General features: G+C 43.9%; 1 non-coding gene across 2 annotated transcripts in view; it reads right to left on the bottom strand.

Moving 5' to 3' along the window:
• Positions 1 to 26,955, bottom strand: part of LOC101142938 (uncharacterized) — a 106,364-nt gene that overhangs the window by 55,950 nt on the left and 23,459 nt on the right. For both annotated transcript variants that reach the window (XR_008676934.2, XR_010129952.1), the window contains exons 5-6: positions 23,186 to 23,223; positions 15,000 to 15,102 (exon numbers count right to left, since the gene is read on the bottom strand). This is a non-coding gene — a transcript (uncharacterized protein). The remainder of the gene's footprint in view (positions 1 to 14,999; positions 15,103 to 23,185; positions 23,224 to 26,955) is intronic.

Raw genomic sequence — 26,955 nt, 5'->3', positions numbered from 1 at the left:
ACACCCTGTTACTTGAATATGGTGGGTGGGCTGAAACCGGACAAAATTATTTTACCTTGGTGGGCTTGGTAATGAAGAGCCATTGTAGGCTCTTGAGCAGATAGTGGTGATAAAAGCAGTGATCAGGGCAGGTTTTATGTTGTAGCATGCAAAATGAATGAAGCAGAAAATGAAATTAGAGAAAACAGTAAGCTGTAATGGCAATACAAGTCTGAAATAATAAGGTAGCAACTAGCGTGGGCGGGTGGGATTATAAAGAAATGGATCAATCTAAAGACACTTTATAGAATAAGTGCTGATTTGACAGTCTCTCAGGCAGGAAGAGGAGAACAGAGTAACAAGTAACTGATAATGCCAAGGTGTTTGTCTACACCAAAATTGGAAGTGTACATATAAACAAAAAACAAAAAAAAGTAATAATCTAAAACACACAGGATTCTGTTACTTAAGTCACTATAGTGTCACTTTCTAAAGTAATTTTTATTTTTTTCCAAGACGGGGACTCACTCTGTCACCCAGGCTGGAGTGCAGTGGCACGATCATGGCTCACTGCAGCCTCGAACTCCTAGGCTCCAGGGATCCTCCCACCTCAGCCTCCCAAAGCGCTGGGATTACAGGTATGAGCCACTGCGCCTGGCCTAAAGTAATTTTTAAATGCTGTTGTGGCTGTTGTTTATGATTACTGCCCACTCCTACCTCTCCCCAGTCTCTATTCTTCAGGTTCTAATTGAGACCACACACTCCTCTCCAGCCTCTCTCAAGGAGACTTCTGGCAGGAAGGGAAGAACCAAAATACCACCTCCCCTCCAAGCCTGTCAAAGGTGCCAAATCTAGGGAGTCTCCACTCCCACCTATTGCTTCTACTTTAGAAGTAATTTTTTTCTCTAAATGGAAATCTCCAGCCTATGGAACATTTCCTCTTGGATGTACCTCTAGCTCTTCAAATTCAACTCCAGGAAACAAATCCATCTTCCCCTTCTAGAGGAGTGGCTCCCCTTTCCAGTTAGCCCCATTTCCATCATGATAGCTAACCTTCCAATTTTGGTGTAAACACCTTGGCATAATCAGTGACTTGTTAGTCTGTTCTCAAACTCCTGAGCTCAAGCAATCTGCCTGCCTCAACTTCCCTAAGTGCTGGGATTACAGGCATGAGTCTTGCTCTGTCACTCAGGCTGGGGCGCAGTGGCGTGATCTCAGCTCACTGCAACCTCCACCTCCTGCGTTCAGGCCTTTCTCGTGCCTCAGCCTCCTGAGCTACTGCTGGGACTACAGGTGTGCACCACCACTCCTGGCTAATTCATTTTTGTAAAAACCTCCCAAAGTGTTGGGATTACAGGCATGAGGCACTGCGCCTGGCTGAAATAGCCTTTTTCTATATGCTTTGTTAGTCACATTTGAATTTATTCTTCTATGACTTTGGCCCATTTTTTTTTTGTGGTATTTTTGCTCCTATTAACGTGTAAAAGCTCTGTGTACATTAGAGATATGTTGAAAATTGTTTTTAACCAGTTTGTCATCTACTTTTGCTTATGCAGTTACTTTTTTTTAGCTAATTCATCACATATTTTCCTTTATAGTTTCTGCCTTTAGTGCCATACTTCAAAAAAAAATTATCTTCTAGTACATTTATTACTTTAGTTTTTATGTAAAAACTTGTAATCCATTTAGAATTAATTTTGCTATATGGTGACAGAAATGTTTTTTCTTGTCAGCCAGCTGTCCTGTATCATTTGTCCTAACACTATCCTTTCCTGCTGAAACCTAGGTCTGTTTCTGGATTTTCTAATCTATTGTGAGCTCTCCTCCTTGACAAGAATCCTTCTGCCCAGTTGGACTAGTTTTTCATTTGTCCACAACAGGTTTTATGAAGGTTGCTGCTTTTATTGTTGCTTTTACCTAGAATATCCTCCTATTTTTCCTCCATAGATCCTTCAATGTAAAACCATTATGCAGATAAGCAGTAAGTGCTATTCAAAACAAGAAATACCTTCAAAAGATGGAAGATAATGGAAAAGTAAACATCAGAGGGTCTACATATTATTCTTTGTGTAGCTAAAGAAATGCATGAAGGCTGGGCAGAGTGGCTCATGCTTGTATTCCCAACACTTTGGGAGGCCAAGAAAGTTGAATTGCTTGAGGCCAGTGGCCTGGGCAACCAGCCGGGGCAACATACCAAGTTCAAGACCAGCCTGGGCAACATACCAAGACCCTGTCACTAAAAGACAAAAAAAAAGTAGCCAGGTGTGGCAGTGATCACCTGTAAGTGCTAGCTACTCAGGAGGCTAAGGTGGGAGGATTGCCTGAGGCCAAGAGTTTGAGGTTACAATGAGCTATGACCACATCATAGCACTTCACTCCAGCCTTGGCAACAGAACAAAACCATGTCTCAAGGGAAAAAAAAAAGCGTATGAAGCTCTTTATTCCCCCTTGGTAGGCTCTGGACACACAGAAGTGAACCCAGAAGTGATTTTAGGAGGAAGAGTTTGAGAGAGTTAAATTGCTTGCAAAATAGAATGACAGAAGTATTTGGAGTTCTAGTGGTAATATGCTAAGGAGAGTTTGCAGAGGAGAGAAAGATAAGATTATAAAAGACCAAGGCCAGCTGGGTGAGGTGGCTCACGCCTGTAATCCCAGCACTTTGGGAAGCCGAGGTGGGTGGATCACCTGAGGTTTGGGAGTTCGAGACCAGCCTGACCAACATGAAGAAACCCCGTCTCTACCAAAAATACAAAAATTAGCCAGGCATAGTGGCACATGCCTGTAATCCCAGCTACTTGGGAGGCTGAGGTAGGAGAATCACTTGAACCTGGGAGGCAAAGGTTGCAGTGAGCCGAGATCATGCCATTGCACTCCAGCCGGGGCAACAAGAGCAAAACTCCATCTTAAAAAAAAAAAAAACAAAGCCAACATATGTGGGTGATATGAATAATGACAAATCCCTAGTGGAGGGGTGGGCAAAAGTACTCTGAGGAACAGGAATAACCAGTATTAGAATTCAAGTTGCTTACTTTGTTGCAATGTTGAATTCTCTCTATTATCCCAAACCTTTGATAAAGTCTGCAACGCATATAAAGGCTTTAGCTGGGAGTTCTACATCTGTATCAATGTGGATGGAAACAGGGTCAGTGTACTTGATCTAGTAAACCATCCATAATCTAAACAAATTCAATGGAAGCAAGAGCTCAAAATCAGCGCTCCTGGGAATTTGAAGAAATCTGAAGAAGGAATCAGAACAACTTGCTGTAAGTTGAAGAATGACATTTTGAGCCAAAACTTTAAGGAGAAGGATGACTCCAGCTAGCTGATGGGTTATACTAGGATGCTCAATCCTTAGACATTTAAACCAGATTACATGAGGTTCCACAGTGATTTACAGAAACAGCCAGCAGGGGAGGTGCCAATTACTCTGCTTGCACAAGAAACAAACTGAGGATCATATGCCCCAACTCTTCTCCATTCTGCATGCTCCTAAAGAGGTCTTCTGGCCCCTACTGCACCTAAGGGTGGCCTTAGTCAACTCTCAAGTTTTCTTCCAAGGTTCTAGCCCTCAGATGCTTCCTCTCCAGGACTTCCATTTTACTTAGAGTCTGAATCTCAACTTAACCTTTAATTGTTCTTGAATAAGAAAAGAAAGAACCACATCCTAAATATCTTACATTACAACCGGAGACTATTAAATTCCCAGTGGGGGAATAGAAAACAGTAATGCAAAAGCATGTTAACAAATGACGCTAGACAGTGATGCTCCTAAATCAAGGAAATGAGGAGGTGGTGGTATGGAAAGGGGAAAGAGAATGGTGTGATGAACAATATAATTTGGCTTGAGACATGTTGAGTTTAAGATGCTTAAGAGCTATCCAGGTTACAATGCCAATAGTGTTCGGCTATTATGAGTAAGAAACTCAGAAGAGAGAAAAATCTAGGTGGAGGATGATGGTATTAAAGTACTTGATGTATTAGTGGTATCTGAACCAATAAATATAGATGGCATCATCTAGAGACAGTATATAGAGGGAGTAGAGACAGTTGGGCATAGTGGCACCCACCTATGTAATCTCAGCTACTCAGGGAGGCTGAGACAGGAAGATTGCTTGAGCTCAGAAGTTTGAAGCTGCAGTGAACTGTGATCACACCACCACACTCTAGCCTGAGTGACAGAGCAAGACTTTGTCTCTTTATTTATTTTTTAAATTTTTATTCATTTATTTTGAGATGGAGTCTTGCTCTGTCACCCAGGCCGGAGTGCAATGGCCTGATCTCAGCTCACTGCAACCTAAGACTTTCCCTAACAGCCTTCCTAAAGCTGTTAACAAGTTTTCCACAGTTATAAGCCAATTAATACTTAGCAAATACCGGCTGGGCATGGTGGCTCACGCCTGTAATCCCAGCACTTTGGGAGGCCGAGGCAGGTGGATCACGAGGTCAAAAGTTCGAGACCAGCCTGGCCAAGATGGTGAAACTTCGTCTTTACTAAAAGTACAAAAATTAGCCCGGCGCAGTGGCAGGCACCTGTAATCTGAGCTACTCGGGAGGCTGAGGCAGGAGAATCACTTGAACCCGGGAGGCAGAGGTTTCAGTGAGCCGAGATCACACCACTGTATTCCAGCCTGGGTGACAGAGTGAGACTCTGACTCAAAACTAAACTAAACTAAACTAAACTAACGTGGCAAATACTTGTAGACTGACCAAATAAACTACAAGCTCTATTTAAGATCTCTGAATGCCCATTTCAAGCCCTCTTCCCACTTTCCTATAAGCGAGCTGACTCCCTGGTCTTCAGTTAAAACCATAGTCTTTCAGAAAAAGTGGCAAAAATGGACAAATACCATAGGCTAAGGCCCCAAGGGTGGGGCTTGTCTATGGAGAATGCTGCTTACTGGATGTTCAAAGAACATACCTAAGGACATGGTCCATCCATATCTAAGGTCATGGTCAAAGCTGAGCCTTTCCATCTAGTTTATGATTAGCTAAGCCAACTGAGATCAGCCAACTAATGATCTCACTCACGACAATAAAGACACATACATGAGGGTCTCAAGAGGACCTAGTAATTTCTTCATCAGAAGTCTTAGAGATTTCTTTCAGGTGGTCTTTCCCCGGCTGTGCTGGTTGGGAATGGCATGCAGGGGAAGTAACTGGCTTGCTCTTTGGTTACTAGCTAAGCCAACTTCCATTCCTGGTACGTGGTCACCCACCCAGTCAGATTTAAATGGCGACCCACCTGTAACAGCGCCCTGCCCACAGAGCATGAGCTTATCTCCATTCAAGGATTGAAAAAAAAATTATAGTCTGGACTGCCCACAAGATATAGAAGAGAAATTTAATAGGGAAAGGAGAAAATTTATGTCATACCCATTCCATAAAAATGAGCTACATCACATTTGGCACTGATCCCCATGTGTAACGTCAAAATCCTGAACTAGCAATTAAACTTGAGACTGATGCTGAGATGAATATAGTCCCAGAGTAGAAGGAAGGGTGCTCAGGAGCACTCTAGAGAAATTCTGACAGAGGTCCAATCTAGGGAAGAGAGTCTCAGAGAAGCCCTCCTATCTTGTATCCAGAAGCCAGTGACGACCATGGCCGTGATGGCACCATTGCATTTACCACTTCCTGTTTCCACTGGGAAGAAGAGGATTCAAAGTGGAAGAAAGAATGCAGAATCCTTCCTTCCTCCCTATTTTAGAGTTCCACTGCAGATTAGAGCTATCCTTATGCAGACACACAGGAAACAGTGATTACTACCTTCATCTGGAATTTCAGATGAAGGTAATAGTAACATTATCTTCATCTGGAATTACTCTATTTGATGTCCATTCCTTTGGGATAAAGATTCACTCTTTCCAAAACTGTATTCCACCAAACACATATTCTGTAAGATTTTAATAAATATTCCTTCAGAAAAAAAAAATGGATCTCTAGTTAAATACGTTTGAAAAATGTTATATATTCTATTTCCCTTTTGGAGTTTTACAATGCATATTAAAAGCTCTTTTTGAGGTGGAGGCAGCTGGACAGCTAACATGAAATCCAGGGCAAGAGCTCAACAAATCTAAGAGCCTTGTTCCAGAAGGCAGCAGGACAGACTAGCAAGGCATCTAATTAGCGCAAAGAGCACTAGGCGAGGTTCAAGGTGGTCAACACAGGGAGATCTGTGCATGGACAGAACTCTACCTACTAAAGCCTAGATGCAAGAAAAGGCCCTAGTATCAGATAAGTGACCTGGCCAGGGAAAGTGTGGAAAGTCCCTGGTGAGGGACTGACAGCAGGGCTTTAGTCCTGGACAGGGTTAGGAAGTCCAGGCAGAGGAACAAGACAAAGCTTGTACTTCTAGGTAAAAGCCAAAATAAAGGTGAGATGGAGGGAAAGCAGAAACTGATAGGCAGAGAGCTGTCATTCAGGGCATAGAACACATGCCCAGGAGTTCTTCCCTACTGGAGACACTGGCTCTAATAACCTAGTGATCAGCAGATCCTGCTTTCCACTAGACCTCGTGTATGAGGCTGCAGGGGTTGACGGGAGAGGAAACGGTGTAGGATGTTCAGAAATCTCAAGTAGCGCTGATTCCATTAAGGTAGGGGGTACAGACCTTGCCAAACTTTGGGGGATAGGGAGGACAGGCCATTCCTAGGCTGCCCACTAGGGAAATGTGTCCAGAAAAATTAGCTAGAACCCAAGAGGCCTCAGTGAAGCCAAAAGTCTGGATCAAAAATAAAGTGCTCCAGACTTACAATAGGAATATGGACAGTGAAATTGAACCTCAGGGTGGAGGCATCTATAAACCCAATTGTAAGGAGTTCAGAAAGGCACTGAGATTTGAGTTGCCTCTGTAAAATATGCCCTTGGGGGAGAAAACGCTGTGAGAATTCTAATCATAAAGGCAGTTAGAGAACACTGGTGAATGAAAGATGATGCCAAGTCAACTAGGAAGGGTCTCTCTTTGGAAGAACTCAGGCCAAAAAAGCTGTATGCCTTCTTTGGGAGGCCGAGGCGGGTGTTATCACCTGAGGTCAGGAGTTCAAGACCAGCCTGGCCAACATGGTGAAACCCCATCTCCACTAAAAATACAAAAATTACCTGGGCGTGGTGGTGCGCGCCTGTAATCCCAGCTAGTTGGGACGCTAAGGCAGGAGAATCACTTGAACCCAGGAGGTGGAAGTTGCAGTGAGCCAAGATTGCTCTACTGCACTCCAGCCTGGGTGGCAGAGTAAAACAGAGTCTCGCATTTAAAAAAAAAAAAAAAAAGTTGTATGTCTTAATCACAGGGACTATCTTTGCAGCTTCTGGATCAGCTCTTTTGGCTCCACAAAATTAGTGGACAAGGGGGAACTGCACCTTTGCATGGATACCCCAAGTGCTTTGTCATCGCTTTTTGCATGGCTTATTTTGCTTTCTGGTAAAGTTCTTAGCATAGCTCATTGGGAAATTGAGACCAGAAGTTGTCTGTGACCACCAGCCACGAAGGAAATGCCCTGCCCTTGTTGCCACTGGTGGCCTCTTTTGCGCCACCATTTTGCGTCATTTCTCGGAAGCTGTGCCTCCCCCTTCTAAGATCTGTGACAGTCTTGTCTCAGTACATCACAGTAAACCGCAGACCCAAAGGTCCAGCACTCCTGGTTACATTACAGCTGTCAGCTGCTCTCCAGACAACATTGTGCCTCCATCCGAACATGCTGGTGGACTATCTACTCAGCACACCCTCTTTTGGGGTCATGGGCCTCCATAACCAGCACCCTCAGCTGCTTGTCTTTTCTCAGACAAAACTGTGAAGGAAACCAAGTATTTCTTTAGAGACCCAGCATCTCTCTTCAAGGCCTTTATCTCAAACTCATTGGTGTCTCCTTCTTGTCCCTGCAACTAGGGGCACAGTGCCTTCTCCTCTCTATCCCTTCCTCAGTCTGGTTCTCAGAAATCAATCTTATAAACTCATTCATACTTCCAGTTAACATGACCAAAATGTTTCACAATCAAAACACTTCCTGGAGTCTCTTCATTTTTAACAGGGTCTCAAAGATTTAAATCAAGAAAAAGAAATTTCAATTGTGGGATTCCAAGCAATAGCAAACAGCTAGGGCAAGTTTTTGAGGGGCAGGACACATTCTTGGTCCCCTGAAATTATACCACTTGACAGACCAGCTCTTTTTATTCCATCACCTGACACCTTCAAGCCATCTCTTCTGCTAGCCCAGGGGCCAGGATCCCTGGATGTGTGCCAGCACCCACTGCTATCTGGTCTCCCTTGGAGAAGAAAAAAAGAGACACCTAATGTTTTGTTTTGTTTTTCTGAGACAGAGTTCCACTCTTGTTGCCCAGGCTAGAGTGCAATGACATGATCTCTGCTCACGGCAACCACCGCCTCCCGGATTCAGGCGATTCTCCTGCCACAGCCTCCCAAGTAGCTGGGATCACAGGCATGAGCCACCACGCCCAGCTAATTTTGTATTTTTAGTAGAGACGGGGTTTCTCCATGTTGGTCAGGCTGGTCTCAAACTCCCAACCTCAGGTGATCCGCCCACCTCGGCCTCCCAAAGTGCTGGGATTCCAGGCGTGAGCCACCACGCCTGGCTGAGACACCTCTTATTTACTCAGTAATCATTCACTGCAGTAGTCACACAACAGGTGCCACCAGCTCCAGTACATGCAGTGAGGATACACCACACCCTCACCTCTGGCCCCATCACACCTGACGTTGTGAGCCACATCAACAGATTTTATGTAGATGATAGGACAGAGCCACTTAAGCAGTAAACCAATTACCAGTGGTGTTTTGACACGTGTGGCCTACGCTGTGATGAAGAACAAAGGCTTTTTGAAATCCTCACCTACAGCCAATTGGTATCTTTCCCACATATGTTGCTGCAGCATCTCTATATATAGAATCTAGTATTCTATAAACAGAATGTTCTGGCTAAACACGTCCCAACAAGCAAAATCGCAAGGTGGGTAAAGATGGCATCTCATCACCCTTCTTTCTCCTACCCTCCTTTCCTAAATCTCACCAGGGACAGAAAAGCTCTGTGAAAACAGCATGGGCTTTGGCGTTGTACAGACTTGAGGAGAAATAAATCCTAGCTCAGCCTTTTTATTAGCTGTGTGACCTTGGGCAAGTTACATAACTTCTTTGACTTTCAGCTTGCCCATGTGCAAAAAATGGGAATACTTTATTGGTTTGTATTACAATTAAATAATGTATGAAAGCATCTAATACATGCCTGGCTCTCAAGGGACACAAGTTTCTGTTATCCATCTAAATTATCATGTACCTGGTATCCTCAAGCTATCAAAGCCAAGGTGTGTGCCCCACACAAATATTCCTTTCCTTTCCTAAACCCTATTGAAGCTGCCATCCCCTCTAAGAGCTGATCTAATCACACTGTTAAAAGGAATGCAATTCTGATGAAACGAATTCAAGTAAAACATAAACAACATTACTGGGTTTCCATATTAACTCTGGGGGCAGGCGGTTTCTGCATTTAAAAAAGAAGCCTGGTTGGGAGGCCGAGGTGGGTGGATCACTTGAGGTCAGGAGTTCGAGACTAGCCTGGCCAACATGGTGAAACCCTGTCTCTACTAAAAACACAAAAATTAGCCAGGCATGGTGGCACGCACCTATAATTCCAGCTACTTGGGAGGCTGAGGTGAGAGAATTGCTTAAACCCAGAGGCAGAGGTTGCAGTGAGCCGAGATCACACCACTGCACTCCAATCTGGGCAATAGAGCGAGACTCTAAAAAAGCCTGGAAATTCAAATGACAGGCAGGACGTGTAATGGTGAGGCTCTCCTAAAGGACAGGAGACCAGTGTTCACCTTTTCCCCTGCAAGCACAGCCTCTTTCACTCTCTCTGCAGAAGATGAGAAACCAATCAGAGCTACAGAACATCAGCTCAGATTGCTGAATGTCACACCTCAAATCAACAACAGGTCCAGAATAGAACTTGGAGCCTTGGCTACCCCTCCTGCTCTAGTCAGCACATGTCACTTCCTTACCCAGGAAGATGTGGTGTTTTGTTTTTTGTTTTTTCCCTAGGAGGTTTCCAACACTATTTTAAACTCTTTGGACTCAAGCAACAGGATCTGACTACGGTCACAGCCTTGAAACAGTGTGTAGGAGGCCTGTACCTTACTTCTAGCATCACACCTTTCTTTAAATGGTCTCAACAAGGCCCAGATTAATACAGGTGGTAGAATGGACCTATGTCTTGACTTGTCTCTTAGTGATCCAGGAAGGAGGATCACAGAGAAATTTCTAGGCTTCCCACATACAGGATCACAGAAGCAGATTATTAAGGCTAAAATCAGCCTAAGTATAATCACCTGACACATGTGCTATACTGACTATAAATCACAATTCAGGATGGGAGTTCTTATTATTAGGTACTCTTTGGCGGTATGCATGTTCTCCTTTGCTTTCCTGGCAAGACCCTAGGGAGCCAAGGGCACTAGCTCAGGCTGGGGTCTGAGAAGCCAAACACCCCTGGGGGAGGGAGGGTGGTCGAAAAGGCTGGCTGGCAGCTTCAGCAGGTGGTATAAACGGGAACTGAAGGTGAAGTCTAGGGTGAGGGAAGGACTCGTCCAGGCAGGATTACTCAACAGCATGTGCTCAGGGAACTGGCAAAACAAGAACAACAACAAAAAATATTTTAAGTTACTTTATATTTATGAAAGTGGTAACCAAGGTAAAAATCAGAATTTTGCTGCATTTTCTTTATATTTTGCTAGGTTTCTTTATACTTGTTTTGCATTTACGCTGTTTTTAAAATACATACGGAGGGATGAAAGTATGAGGGACATCATAATTTTTCTATTGCTTAAGACTATTAAACAAATTCTTAATCTGGCCCCTGACTTCAGGAAGAAGCAAGGAAAACGAAAAGTTTGAACTTTCCAGGTCAATATTCATTTCTTCATTCGATAAATATTTCTTGAGGTGTTAGTAAGCATCAGGCCTTTGCTCAGTCCTGGGATACAGCAGCAAACAAAAGAGATGTGGTTCCTGGAGTTCAGTCTAGTGAGAGTGGGTAAGAACAAGAACAGGATCTAAAGCCAAAGGTCTATATTGGAAAACAGGCAAGATTCCACAGCCAGCAATTAAATGCCAACAGAAAAGCCCAGGGGCATGCAAGAAGCTATTAAGGAAGATGAGCTGGTTCAGAAAATGCTCTCATCCCCTCACTTTGACAGGGGAGACAGCCACTGTGGTGGGTTGAATTCATCAATGTAAGTGCCCTCACAGCCAATGCCACCATGAAACTGTCCATTCTCTGTTCACAGCCATGTAACTATAAGCTATGTGCAAGATCTTGAAAGCTCCAAAGAAAAACACAAGATTTGAATTGTCTACTGACAGAAATTCTAGAAGGTACAGCACGCCAAAAGTGGGAAGTATAAAACCAACTGCCAGAGGCAGCTGGGGGATCCTCCCCCAACATTGTCACTACACTTCTCTGACACTGCACAAAAAGTAAAAATAGGAAAGGGAAAATAAAGGGGAGAGGGGAAGAGGGATTGGAGAAGAGATCAGGTGAGATGGTCAGGCTACAGTCAGAAGCCTCCTCAGAGGAGTTTCTGATTTACAGTATGAAGCAGGCAAAACATGAAGAAAGGCTATGGCCTGGTGTGTTAGAAAAACAAGTCATAGGCCAGGCGTGGTGACTCATGCCTGTAATCCCAGCACTTTGGGAGGCTAAGGCAGGTGGATCACAAGGTCAAGAGATCGAGACCATCCTGGCCAACATGGTGAAATGCCGTCTCTACTAAAAGCACAAAAATTAGCTGGGCGTGGTGGCGTGTGCCTGTAATCCCAGCTACTCAGGAGGCTGAGGCAGGAGAATTGCTTAAATCCGGGAGGCAGAGGTTGCAGTGAGGCGAGATCGCGCCACTGCACTCCAGCCTGGTGACAGAGCGAGACTCCATCTCAAAAAAAAAAAAAAAAAGAGGCCAGGCATGGTGGCTCACCCCTGTAATCCCAGCATTTTGGGAGGCCGAGGCGAGCAGATCACGAGGTCAGGAGATCGAGACCATTCTGGCTAACACAGTGAAACCCCATCTCTACTAAAAATACAAAAAATTAGCCGGGCGTGGTGGCAGGCACCTGTAGTCCCAGCTACTTGGGAGGCTGAGGCAGGAGAATGGCGTGAACCCAGAAAGCAAAGGTTGCAGTGAGCCAAGATCGCACCACTGCACTCCAACCTGGGGGACAGTGCGAAACTCTGTCTTAAAAGAAAAAAAAAAAGAAAAAAGAAAAACAAGTTATTCCAGCAGCTCAGCTCCAGCACTGTCAGGAGGTGATGGCCATGGTAAAGGTGGAGACCCAACAACAGCAACAGCAGGAGGTATGGAATCTATGCACAGCCAGCACAGTAGGGGCCTACAGAGATCTCAAAGTATTTGACTTCTCTGGGCCTCAGTTTCGTTTATCTGAAAATGAAGATGGTAAGAGTGTACATTAATTACCTAGGACTGCCATAACAAATTACCACAAACTATATGGCTTAAAACAACAGAAATTTATTCTCTTGCAGTTTAGGAAGCTACAAGTCTGAAATCCAGGTGTCAGTAGGGCCATGCTCCCTCTGAAGGCTCTAGGGAAGAATACTTCCTTGTCTCTTCTAGTTTCTGGTGGTTATCAGCAATCCTTGGAGGGCCAGAGCCATTCCTTAGTTTGCAGCAGCATAACTGCAATCTCTGCCTCCATCTTCATGTGGCCATCTTCCCTCTGTGTCCCTCTCTTCTTATGACAACACCAGTCACTAGACTAAGACTTTCCAGTAAAACTTCATCTCAACTTGATCATATGTGCAAAGACCTTATTTCCAAGTAAGATCGCTTTCTTTTTTTTTTTAATTTTTTTATTTTATTATTATTATACTTTAAGTTTTAGGGTACATGTGCACAATGTGCAGGTTAGTTACATATGTATACATGTGCCATGCTGGTGTGCTGCACCCATTAACTCGTCATTTAGCATTAGGTATATCTCCTAATGCTATCCCTCCCCTCTCCCCCAAGTAAGATCACTTTCATAGGTTCTGGGGCAACATGAATTTTGGGGGATACTATTCAATTCAGCACAGAGCACCAACCTTTTAAGAAGTTTATACATGTAAGGTATTATACTTAGGACTATGACTGGCACACAATATGTGCTGTGTAAAGGTTGGCTACTCTTCTTCAACATCTCTGGCAGGTAGCTGCTGCCAAAAGGATATGTGGGTGTGTTCTGTTATGTAAAAATCACTCTCCCTCCATTTTGAGTCAGAGGCAAGAAACTGAATCAAACTAGAGTTCTGAAATAAGCTGATTAGCACAGAGCTAGAGCACATGTTTATTACCATTCAGTACCCCTTATCAATATCCCACCAATATTCTCAGTCTGGAGTGAAAAAATACCTGCTACAAGCATTTGTTTTTTGAACAACATAGACTTTATCATTCCAAATGAACAATGGCCCTTCAAAGCAGTACCCTTGTTAGGATCTGCCTTCAAAGAGCCTTCAGAGCCAGCCAAGAAGCTGTAGCAGAGAGACAGCAGTCTCATCACTTACAATTCAGACTGTGAGTTCTGATCCCAAACTGCTTTACATGGTATATTCACCCCATGGTTTGGTAATGAAACGACTTTTGGCTGTATCCAAACATTAAATCCATTCTCTGAGATGGAGATGTGCTATTTCTGAGAAAGTGATATTCAAAATAACAAGCTACTTTCAAATTAGGGAAGAGGAGAACAGATTAAAGGTTCTTGCTCTTGCTTCTCCTTTAACAAATGAATTAGGGACAGCTACCCAAACTGAAAAAAATACAAGGCTGGGCACAATGGCTCACGCCTGTAATCCCAGCACTTTTCGAGGCTGAGGTGGGCAGATCACAAGGTGAGGAGTTCGAGACCAGCCTGGCCAACATAGTGAAACCATCTCTATTAAAAATATAAAAATCAGCCGGGCGTGGTGGCGAGTGCCTGTAGTCCCAGGTACTCGGGAGGCTGAGGCAGGAGAATCGCTTGAACCCAGGAAGCAGAGGTTGTGGTGAGCCGAGATCACGCCATTGCACTCCAGCCTGGGCAACAGTGAGACTTCGTCAAAAAAAAAAAAAGAAAGAAAAAAGAAATACAGCCAGATCCCAACCACTCTCTTCATATCAAAATAAATACCAGATGGATCAAAGATTTAAATTTAAAGATTAAAGATTTAAACACACACAGTACTCAAAAAGAACAAGTAACTATTTTTATAATTTTGAGGTGGGGAAGCACGCTTTTTTCTAAACATTGGTCTAGTAGCAGAAAAAATTACAAGGGAAGAGATTTTCTGACTACCTAAAAATGTAAAATTTGCACACAGAAAAAAAGCTACATAGACAAAGTTGAAAGGAAATGACAAAATGGGAACAATTCTATATTATATATGATAGTCGACAATGTTAACTCTTACGAATTAATAAAAAAAATTATCGGAAAAAATGTGTAGGCAAGGTGCAGTGCTTCACACCTGTAACCCCAATGCTTTGAGAGGCCAAGGCAGGAGGAGCACTTCAGGCCAAAGCTCAAGACCAGTCTGGGCTGCAAGAACCCATCTCTACAAAAAATAAAAAATTAGCCATGTGTGGTAGCAGGCGCCTGTAGGCCCAGCTACTCACGAGGCTGAGGCAGGAGGATCTCTTGAGCCCAAGAGTTCAAGGCTACAGTGAGCTATGATTGCACCACTGCATTCCAGCCTAAACAACAAACCAAGACCCTGTCTCTAAAAGAAAAAAAAAAGTTCAAAAGTCATGAATAAGTGATTTAAAGAAAAAATACAAAGGTCCAAAATACCTCTGAAAATTCAACCTTTAATATTCAAATAAATGAAAATTAAAGCATTCCTAATGAGTGCTATGTTTCAGTTACTATTCTAAGCATTTTACTTGGATTTATTCCTCACAATAACCCTATAAAATAGGTGCTATCATTATCCCTACTTTACCGAGATGAAACTGAGGGACAGAGAAGGTAAATGACTTACCTAAGGTCACACAGTTAGTAAATGGCTGAGTCAGAATTCAGCCCCTAGCAGGCTGGCTCCAAAGTCACATTCTTAACCACTGTGTTACAAGACCACGTCTCACCTGTCAGATGAGGAAGACAAAAAATACAGCACCCAATGTTATTAAAAACATGGGAAAACAGGCAGTCTCATGTGCTAATAGAAGGTTATATTCTTAAGGGTAGTTTGGCTCCGTGAATTGACATTTTAAATATGCATACCCTTTAACTCAGCTGGCAAATTTCTTGGAATTTATCCTGAAGAGATAGTGCACAAGCATGCAAAGATGTATATACCAAGTGTTTATCATAGAATGCTCACAATAATCAAAATACTGCAAATAAAAAGCCCAATAAGTATACCAAATGTCCAACAAATTAATTCACTCAACAAATATTTATTAAGCATCACTGATGTACCAGGAACTGTTCTCAATACCAAGTATAGAGCATGGATAAAAGAAAAAAGGGCCAGGTGTGGTGGTTGACACCTGTAATCCCAGCACTTTGGGAGGCTGAGGAGGGAGGATTGCTTGAACCTAGGAGTTCGAGACCAGACTGGGCAACACACTGAGACCCCATCTTTAGAAAAAATTTTTAAAAATAGCTGGGTGAAGCAGCACATGCCTGTAGTCCCAATTACTTGAGAGGCTGAGGTAAGAGGATCACTTAAGCCCAGGAGGTGAAGGTTGCAGTGAGATGAGATCATGCCACTGCACTCCAGTGTGGGTGACAGAGCGAGACCCTGTCTCCAAAAAAAAGGGGGAGAAACACTCATTCTATGATATAGAATGAGATGCTGCCTGATTCTAGCATAATAAAACAATCTTTAAAAGAAAAATCCCTGTCTTCATGGAGCTTATATTCTAATGGAGGGAAGTTAGGCAATAAGCAAATAAATAAGAAAAGTATATATCAGATGATGCTAAATGCTATAGAGAAAAATATAGAAGGGAAGAGAGATAGGGAAGAAAGGAGGATTGTTATCTTGTTACGGGAGTCAAAGAAGACCCCACTGATAACAGATAAAATAAATGGGTTAAATATTAGAGAATAATAGCAGTATTATATCCACTCACTGAACTATAATTCAGCCCTTTATTCTGTATTTATTGACATGAAAATGTCCTCAATCAAGTGAAATCAAGTGAAAAAAGATGGTAAAACAGTAACAAGATATGACTCCATTGATATAAAATTACACATATATATATGCTCATATTCCAACTGGGAGAGTAGACCAACATCTAACAAGATTAATAATACTGAGTAAGGGTCGAGGCTGAGTGCCAGGCAACAGCATAAGCAGTGTATCTGTTCACGCACCCATTCACTGATCCTCCTCCCAATACCTATACTTTGCTCCAGAAAGAATTTAAGGACAGCAAATCTACACACCTCCTCAAGTTCTTTATTTCTCTAATCCTTTCTCTCTTCTTCCCAGAAGCCAGGCCAGTGACAGTTTGAAAAAGGGACATAAGAAGGATGGAAGGAAACCTCCACAGAATCTGGATGGGATTCCTCTTATTTCAATACATAGGAAACAGGTCCTGGGAGGCACAACTCCTCCCTGCACACCTGCAGGATTTGAAGCAAGGCCACCTGACTCAGACTCCCTATTTTCATCCCCTACAAAACCCAAGATGCCCTGCAGGGACAGCTGGGAGCAAGGCTGGCTCATCATATGGAGGTGAAAGGCCACAGGAGGCCAGAGCTCTACCCTTGGCACACAAGGCCTACATCTTTCTATGAGCAGAAATGACAGAGTCAAGCCCTTTTTGGCCCCTACCCTGTCCTCTCCTCCATGCCTGTACTCATAAGCTATCCTGGCTAAGTTAATTCATGCTCAATCCCCCATATCCACCGCCTTGCCCATTTACCCCAGAGATTCACAGATTTCCCCACTAAGGTTCTCGAGACTAAGTCCCTACGAAGAAAGCTGCCGAGGGTGACCAGACATGTTAGTTTGATTCAAACATTTTCAGTCTGGGGTGAGGGTAGCCAGGGTTCAGATCTATCTGCTCTTAGACATGTAAGAGCAGACTACACTTCTTGTTTGAGCATAATGCCACAAACAAGGAACTGGAAACTTCCCAAAGGTGAAATCCACATTGTTGGTGCCTGTATCTTTAGCCTGGGGTGGGGGGTATAGCCACATGAGTGGAGGCAGGGCACTCAGGGAAAGACTCAACTACTTCAAAACATTTCTCACATACTCTCTGTCACCTCTTGGACACCAACTATAAGCCAGGCTCTGTGTTAAGTGCTTTCATACACTATTGACAAAAAAAGTAAAATCACTTTTATCAAACATTCCTACTATGTACTACTGAATTTAAGACGCCTAAAGCACATTCAGGTCCAGCTGCCCTGCTGATAGTTAAATATTCAGGCTTGTTGTTAAGCAGAGGATAGAAACCTGAAATTCTCTCCTCAGGGTTATCGCAGAAGTCTACAAACTATCAAGTCAGATTCTTCAGGCCCCAATCTGGCTTCAGCTCTCTTACCTGTGCTTTCAGCAGGAAACATCACAAACACTCATGTACGCATCTCAAGTCCCCAACACACTTGGTCTGCAAATGGAAGAAACTCCCTGCTAGAAACGGGTACCACATGAGGTAGACAAAAACCAAAAGTAATCACACTTCTTCAGCAGAGGAACCTCTTTCTCTCTCCACCTCTCATCTTTGCCAAATATGTATTTATTGAACAACTCGTATTATGCTCATCACTACAGGATATAAGAGATGCCTCCTGCCTTCAAAAATTTACCCCAATAGGGAAAACAAAATCAACACATAGGAAGCATGTTATAAAAATAAGAGGGCTCACCAGGCGCGGTGGCTCACGCCTATAATCCCAGCACTTTGGGAGGCTGAGGCGGGTGGATCACAAGGTGAGGAGTTCAAGACCAGCCTGGCCAAAATGGTGAAACCCCGTCTCTACTGTAATCCCAGCTAGTCAGGAGGCTGAGGCAGGAGAATCGCTTGAACCCAGGAGACGGAGGTTGCAGTGAGCCGGTATCATGCCACTGCACTCCAGCCTGGGTGACAGAGTGAGACTCCGTCTCAAAAAATAAAAAATAGCTGGGCGCGGTGGCTCACACCTGTAATCCCAGCACTTTGGGAGGCCGAGGCGGGTGGGTCACAAGGTCAGGAGATCAAGACCACGGTGAAACCCTGTGTCTGCTAAAAATACAAAAAAAAAAAATTAGCCGGGCACGGTGGCAGGCGCCTGTAGTCCCAGCTACTCAGGAGGCTGAGGCAAGAGAATTGCGTGAACCCGGGAGGCGGAGTTTGCAGTGAGCCGAGATCGCGCCACTGCACTCCAGCCTGGGCGACAGAGCAAGACTCCGTCTCAATAAATAAATAAATAAATAAATAAATAAATAAATAAATAAATAAAAATTTAAAAAAATAAAAAATAAAAAAATAATAAGAGGGCTCCAGGATTTCTACTGCATGGAACAGGAAAACAGAGATGCTGGTAAAACAAATGGAGAAGTGGGTAAAGGAAGACAAACGATGGGATGTCCTGGTATATACAGCTACCTGCAATTTCAAATAACCACATCTCCCCCTTTTTGGTTCCATTCCTAGTAGAGGTATGTTTTGCTTCAAGAAAAATCTCTAATACAAACATCTGAGACATAAAGTTGGGGATCATTCACAAGACAAAAAAGAGTCTCCTTTTTGCTGTAAAGTTAACTAAGATATTATTTAACCACCCCTCAAACTATCCATCATACATACATACATACATATATATACATACAATGTTTATACCCAGTTTTTCAGGATCACATTTATAAGGTGAAGCAAAGTACTTTTAAAAAACATTCAGGACAGGCGAGGTGGCTCACGTCTATAACCCCAGCACTTTGGGAGGCCGAGACAGGTGGATTACCTGAGGTCAGGAGTTTGAGACCAGTCTGGCCAACGTGGTGAAACCCTGTCTCTATTAAAAATACAAAAATTAGCCAGGCGTGGTGGCGCACGCCTGTAATCCCAGCTACTCAGGAGGGCTGAGGCAGGAGAATCACTGGAACCTGGGAGGTGGAGGTTGCAGTGAGCAGAGATGGTGCCACTGCACTCTGATGCCACTGGGCGACAGAGCAAGACTCCGTCTCAAAAAAAAGAAAAAGACACATGCACACGTATGTTTATTACAGCACTATTTACAATAACAAAGACATGGAACCAACCCAAACGCCCATTAATGATAGACTGGATAAAGAAAATATGGTACATATAAACCATGGAATACTATGCAGCCATAAAAAGCAATGAGATCATATACTTTGCAGGGACATGGATGAAGCTGGAAGTCATCATCCTCAGCAAACTAACACAGGAACATAATACCAAACACCACACATTCTCACTCATAAGTGGGAGTTGAACATTGAGAACACATGGACACAGAGAAGGGAATAACACACATCAGGGCTGTTGGAGGGTGGGGGTGAGGGGAGGGAACTTACAGGATAGGTCAATAGGTGCAGCAAACCACCATGGCACACGTACAGCTATGTAACAAACCTGCATGTTCTGCACATGTATCCAGTTTTGTTTTTTCTGGTTTTTAGAATAAAGAAAAAAAAATTTATAAAGGCAATGTATCAGGTTGGGTGTGATAGCACATGCCCGTAATCCTGACACTTGGGAGGCCAAGACGGGAGGATCGCTCGAGGTGAGGAGTTCAAGACCAGCTTGGGCAACATAGCGAGACTCTGTCTCTACAAAAAAATTAAAAATTAAAATTTTTAAAAAGGCAACGTATTGATGAATGAATGGCTAAACTATGATGCATACATAAAATGGATTATTATTCAACCTTAAACCAGAAAGAAATCCTGTCACATGCTACAGCATGAATGAACCCTAACACATTATGCTAAGTAAAATAAGCCCATCACACACACAAAAATACTGTATGACTCTATTTATATGAGGTAGTAAAGTATCCAAATTCATAGAAACAGAAAGTAGAATGGTGGTATCAGAGAGAAAGGAGGGGTAGGGCAAGAAGAGTTGTTGTTTAATGGGTACAGAGTTTCAGTTTTGCAAGATGAAAAAGTTCTGGAGATCTGTTGCACAAAATGTGAATATACCTAAGACTACCAAAACGTAAAGACTTAAAAGTGGTTAAAATGGCAAATTTTACGTTTGTTTTTTACAATTTCTCATACCCTTAAAAATGGTTAAGATGGTAAATTTTATGTGTGTTTTTTTACCACAACTGCTTTTTTTTGTTTTGTTTTTTTTAGACAGAGTCTTGCTCTGTCACACAGGCTGGAGTGCAGTGGCACAATCTCGGCTCCCTGTCACTGCAACCTTCACCTCCTGGGTTCAAGTGATTCTCCCGTCTCAGCCTCCCGAGTAGCTGGGATTATAGGCATGCGCCACCTCACCCAGCTAATTTTTTTGTATTTTTAGTAGAGACTGGGTTTTGCCATGTTAGGCAAGCTGGTCTCAAACTCCTGACCTCAGGTGATCTGCCCGCCTCAGCCTCCCAAAGTGCTAGGATTATAGGCATGAGCCACCGCGCCCAGCTCACAACTACTCCTTTTAAAAAGGTAATGTTCATATGGGAAAAAAAAAAATTCGGCAACAGAGAAGGATATTAAAAAACAAAAAGGCCAGGCATGGTGGCTCATGCCTGTAATCCCAGCACTTTGGGAGGCCAAGGTAGGTGGATTGCTTGAGTCCACGTGTTCTAGACCAGCCTGGGCAACACAGGGAAACCCCATCTCTATTAAAAAAAAAAGAAAGAAAGAAAGAAAAAGAAAATTTTCAGAAACAGTATGGGTATATAACAAGTATACAGAGTTTCTCCTCTTTTTACATATAAATGCTAACACTGGCACACTAACCATAAATACAATTTTGCACTTTTCTTTAGTTTTCTCTTAATGACAGATCTTAGAGATTGTTCCACATCAGCTTGTTTATGTATTATCTGTGTCATTTTTCTTTTTCCTGCAACCAACCATCCATTATGTATCTTTTTTTTTTTTTTTTTTTTGAGACAGGATCTTGCTCTGTTGCCCGGGCTGGAGTGCAGTGGTGTGATCTCGGCTCACTGCAACCTCCACCTCCCAGGTTCCAGCAATTCTCTTGCTTCAGCCTCCCAAATAGCTGGGATTACAGGCATGCACCACCACGTCCAGCTAATTATTGTAGTTTTAGTAAAGATGGGGTTTCATCATTTTAGCCAGGCTGGTCTTGAACTCCTGACCTCGAGTGATTCACCCACCTCGGCCTCCCAAAGTGCTGGGATTATAGGCATGAGCCACTGCGCCCAGCCAGTAAAACGATTTTTTTGTTTTTTTTTTTTTTTTTAGACAGAGTCTCGCTCTGTCGCTAGGCTGAAATGCAGTGGCACAATCTCAGCTCACTGCAACCTCTGCCTCCCAGCTTCAAGCGATTCTCCTGCCTCAGCCTCCCGAGTAGCTGGGACTACAGGCGCACGCCACCATGCCCAGCTAATTTTTTGTATTTTTAGTAGAGACAGGGTTTCACCATGTTGGCCAGGATGGTCTTGATCGTGATCCGCCCACCTCAATCTCCCCAAGTGCTGGGATTACAGGCATGAGCCAACACTCCTGGCCAAGCTCATTTCTACCAGGCTGTATGTGTTGCCTTTATCAGTACCACAAGGAATCATGGATATGATCAAGGAAATACATGAAATACACATCATCTTCTCAATGCTATGGTCACCCTTTACACTCTGCTGTCTTTATAAATTTCTTGTCAAAATTATTCATTTTACGTGTTTAACTCTGAGGAAACTGAGTCTCACTCTGTCACCCAGGCTGGAGTTAACCTCCACGTCTTGGGTTCAAGCAACCTTCACCTCCGGGTTCATGCGATTCTCCTGCCTCAGCCTCCCAAGTAGCTGGGACTACAGGCATGTGACACTGCACTCAGTTAATTTTTGTATTTTTTATAGAGACAGTGTTTTGCCATGTGGGCCAGGCTGGCCTGGAACTCCTGGCCTCAAGTGATAGCCTGCATCAGCCTACCAAAGTGCTACAATTACAGGTGTAAACCACCGCGCCTGGACTCTGAAGAAATTTTTTTTTTTTTTTTTTTTTTGAGACAAAGTCTCGCTCTTGTCCCCCAGGCTAGAGTGCAACGGTATGATCTCGGCTCACTGCAACCTCCACCTCCCAGGTTCAGGCAATTCTCCTGCCTCAGCCTCCTGAGTAGCTGGGATTACAGGCGCCTGCCAGCACACCTGGCTAATTTTTGTATTTTTAGTAGAGACAGGGTTTCACCATGTTGGCCAGGCTGGTCTTGAACTCCTGACCTCAGGTGATCCTCCCGCCTCAGCCTCCCAAAATGCTGGGATTAGAGGCAGAAATTATGCGCCTGGCCAGAAATTTTTTTTTAAGTTTTATTACCCAACTTTTTTTTTTTTTTTTTTTTTTTTTGAGACGGAGTCTTGCTTTGTCGCCCAGGCTGGAGTGCAGTGGCGCCATCCTGGCTCACTGCAAGCTCCGCCTCCCGGGTTCACGCCATTCTCCAGCCTCCTGAGTAGCTGGGACTACAGGCGCCCCCCACTATGCCCGGCGAATTTTTTGTATTTTTTTTAGTAGAGACAGGGTTTTCACCACGTTAGCCAGGATGGTCTCGATCTCCTGACCTCGTGATCCGCCCACCTCGGCCTCCCAAAGTGCTGGGATTACAGGCGTGAGCCACCATGCCCGGCCCACCAACTAATTTTTTTAAAAGCACCTCTTTCACTTCAGTGTCTCTCAGTCTGCTGATTGGTTTTTTCTTTTTTTTTATGGTAAATTGAATTTTTTTTTCAATTATACTTTAAGTTCTGGGCTACATGTGCAGAACATGCAGGTTTGTTACATAGGTATGCACACTGATTGGTTTTCTTAGAGGGAGCATAGTGAGGTAGAAATGAGGGCTCCTTAGATACATCAGGGTTCAAGTATCAGTTCTGCCATTTCCAAGTTAATTAATCTCTTAGAGCAGACGTCCCCAACCTTTTTGGCATCAGGGACCCGTTTCATGAAAGACAATTTTTCCATGGACAAAGGGGAGGGAATGGTCTCAGGATGATTCAAGTACATTACATTTATTGTGCACGTTACTTCTATTATTATTATGTTGTAATATATAATGAAATAATTATACAACTCACCATAATGTACAATCAGTGGGAGCCCTGAGCTTGTTTTCCTGCAATTAGATGAAATAGGAGACAGTGACAGATCATCAGGCATTAGATTCTCATAAGAAGCATGCAACCTAGATCCCTCACTTGCTCAGTTCACAATAGAGTTCCCACTCCTATGAGAATCTAACGCTGCGCTGATCTGACAGGAGGCACAGCTTGGGCAGTAATGCGAGTGATGGTTGTAAAAACACAGATGAAGCTTTGCTCACTCGCCCACCACTTCACTCACCTTCTGCTGTGCAACCTGTTCCTAATGAGCCACAGACTAGGGTTGGGGACACCTGTCTTAGAGCCTCTGGGTTGTCAACTGTAAAAGACAGACGCTACCATCTATCTCCTACACAGGTAAAATCACAACATATGGTTGAAAAGCCTGTTAGAAGGCTAGGTGTGGTGGCTAATGCCTGTAATCCCAGCACTTTGAGAGACTGAAGCAGGCGGATCACCTGAGCTCAGGAAATTGAGACCAGCCTGGCCAACATGGTAAAACCCATGTTCACTAAAAATACAAAAATTAGCTGGGTGTGGTGGCGCACATCTGTAATTCCAGCTACTCGGGAGGCTGAGGCATGAGAATTACTTGAACTCAGGAGGCGGAGGTTGCAGTAAGCCGAGATCACACCACCACGCTCCAGCCTGGGCAACAGAGTGAGACTCCAACTCAAAAAAAAAAAAAAAGCCTATTAAAGAGGACAAAGTGCTGTCTCTGTTGAACCTGCACTGTCTCAGAAGTCAAAAAAAATGCTTAAAGAAGTAGTAAAGGACAAGAAGGAATCTGCCAAATTGACATGAGAAAGGGTGTTTCTGGCAAAGGCAACAATACATACAAAGGGCAAGAGTTGGGCATAGTCGCCAGGCACAGTGGCTTACGCCTGTAATCCCAGCACTTTGGGAGGCCGAGGCAGGTGGATCACCTGAGGTCAGGAGTTTGAGACCAGCCTGACCACCACGGTGAAACCCCGTCTCTACTAAAAAAAAATACAAAATTAACCAGGTGTGGTGGCACATGCCTGTAATCCCAGCTACTTGGGAGGCTGAGGCAGGAAAACTGCCTGCAAGGCAGAGGCTACAGTAAGCCGAGATCGCTCCACTGCACTCCAGCCCAGGCAACAAGAGCGAAACTCTGTCTCAATTAAAAAAAGTTGTGCAGACACACAATCCAACAACACAGATACTAACATGAAAATAAAAATGTGGATTAGTCAACAAGTAGTTATTGAGTGCCTCTACATACTAGGCACTGAAGATACATAACCAGGAACAAGTTCCCTGCCCTCACAGAGCTTATAACCCACCAGGAGAGAAAGACAAACAGTTAAGTGGTCTTATGTAAACAAATGGGGTGCTAACAGTTTCTTTATATAGAGTGGCCAGAAAGCCCTTCAAAAGGAGATAATGCTTACTTGACAATCAAAGGCAAAGGACAGGCCGGGCGCGGTGGCTCATGCCTGTAATCCCAGCACTTTGGGAGGCTGAGGCAGGTGAATCACTTGAGGTCAGGAGTTCAAGACCAGCCTGGCTAACATGGAGAAACCCCGTCTCTATGAAAAATACAAAATTAGCCGGGCATGGTGGCGCACTCCTGTAGTCCCAGCTACTCGAGAAGCTGAGACAGGAGAATCGCTTGAACCTGGGAGGCGGAGGTTGTAGTGAGCTGAGATCATGCCACTGCACTCTAGCCTGGGTGACAGAGTGAGACTCTGTCTCAAAAAAAAAAAAAAAAAAAACCAAGGGAGAGTTAATTGAGGCATTATGCACAGTAAAGAGTGTTCCAGGCAGAGGCTATACAGCACTGCAAAGGCCTTCAGGCCAGAAACTGCTGGAGAAGGGATCAACGAACTGTGAGCAGATGAAGGTGCCAGCAGTAGGGAAGAAGGGGCCTGGGATGAGAGTTGAGAAACATGCAGGGACCAGATATTGCAGGATCCAAGTAAAGAACTCAAATCTTTTCCCTGCCCCTTTAAGGGTAGAGAAGTGGCAGAGTCCTCTATGTCAGAATTTCTCTAAATATGGTCTGGAGGACCGGGTGCAGTGGCTCACACCTGTAATCCCAGCACTTTGGGAGGCAAGTGGATCACCTGAGGTCAGGAGTTCAAGACTAGCCTGGCCAACATAGAGAAACCCTGTCTCTACTAAAAATACAAAAATAAAAATAAAAAATTTAGCTGGGTGTGGTGGTGGACGCCTGCATTCCCAGCTACTCTGGAGGCTGAGGCAGGAGAATCTCTTGAACCTGGGAGATGGAGGCTGCAGTAAGCTGAGATCACTCCATTGCACTGCAGCCTGGGCGACAAGAGCAAAACTCTGTCTCAAAAAAAAAAAAAAGGAGAAAATAGATATCATAGATATCTTTGGCTGAGCACGGTGGCTCACACCTGTAATCCCAGCACTGTGGGAGGCTGAGGTGGGTGGATTGCCTGAGGTCATGAGTTCGAGACCAGCCTGGCCAACATAGTTAAACCCCGTCTCTACTAAAAATACAAAAAATTTTTAAAAAAAAATTAGCTGGGCATAGTGGCGGGTGCCTGTAATCCCAGCTACTTGGGAGGTTGAGGCAGGAGAACTGCTTGAACCTGGGAGGCAGAGATTGCAGTGAGCCAAGATCGTGCCATTGCACTCCAGCCTGGGCAACAAGAGCGAAACTCCATCTAAAAAAAATACATATATATATGATCTGGAGACCAGATGACTGGTGTCAGAATCACCTGGGAGGCTGATCAAGCTGCAGATTCCTGGTCACCGCCCCAAACCTACTCAATTAGAGTATCTAGCAGTTGATACCAGGAAATCTGCATTTTAAACAAGTATCCAGCGCCCCCTCTCTCACCCTCATGGGTAATTCTGATGCACTAAAGCTTCAAAACCATAGCTCTAGGAACAAGGCTAATGAAGAAAGGCCCTTACTTGAAGCTGGCTGTCAATGTCATAATTAGAGTACTATGTAAAGCCAGAGTCAAGCTGGGCATTATTAAGTAATCTAGACAGATCAATCTGAGCTAAGTGTGATGGTGCACACCTATATCCTGGCAACTTGGGTGGCTGAGGCAGAAGGGTCATTTGAGCTCAAGTTCAGTGCTGTAGTGTGCTATGATCACGCCTGTGAACAGCCACCACACTCCAGCTTGGGCAACATAGCGAGACCTTGTCTCTAGAAAGAGAAGTCTGAATGAATTATGGAATTTGAAGGTCCCAAAGCAGAAAATAGAAGGCAGGACATTACAGCCATGGGACTTAAGAGAACAGAAGGAGCAAGCAAAGACAGTTAGCAGTCTCGGGGAAATCACTAACAACAGTCATGATCTCCAGCTCTCTTAGGTTGGTTTTCCCAGCATGGCCCTAGGAAGGAAATGCAGGTGCCTCACCTCACAGAGACTAGATGACCAGGCCATAGACTGCCCAGTCTGTGCACATAACCACTCCATTCAATCTTCAAAACAGAACACACCGTTCCTCAGTAAGTACTCTATCTTCATGAATCCCCATTAGCCTGCAAAAGAGCTCTGAGCTACATACAAAAACATTCAGAACACCAGGGACTAGCGCTACCCCTCAAGACTCTCTACTTGGCACATCAGTGCCCCCTAACGCTGTCAAAATTTAAGAGCCAGGTCAGAAACCTTGATGCCCACTCCTACATACCATCAGATCCCACCATTCACGCACATCCAGCCAGTCTTCCAGTACTTTTTGCTATGCCTCACTGACAGAGTCCCGTACTATATTCTACAGAATAC

This window comes from Gorilla gorilla, chromosome 12 (assembly GCF_029281585.2).
Source record: "Gorilla gorilla gorilla isolate KB3781 chromosome 12, NHGRI_mGorGor1-v2.1_pri, whole genome shotgun sequence".
NCBI classification, from domain to species: domain Eukaryota; kingdom Metazoa; phylum Chordata; class Mammalia; order Primates; family Hominidae; genus Gorilla; species Gorilla gorilla.
Note: the sequence above shows the minus strand (reverse complement) of the source record. Positions and strands in the feature narration are given on the sequence as shown.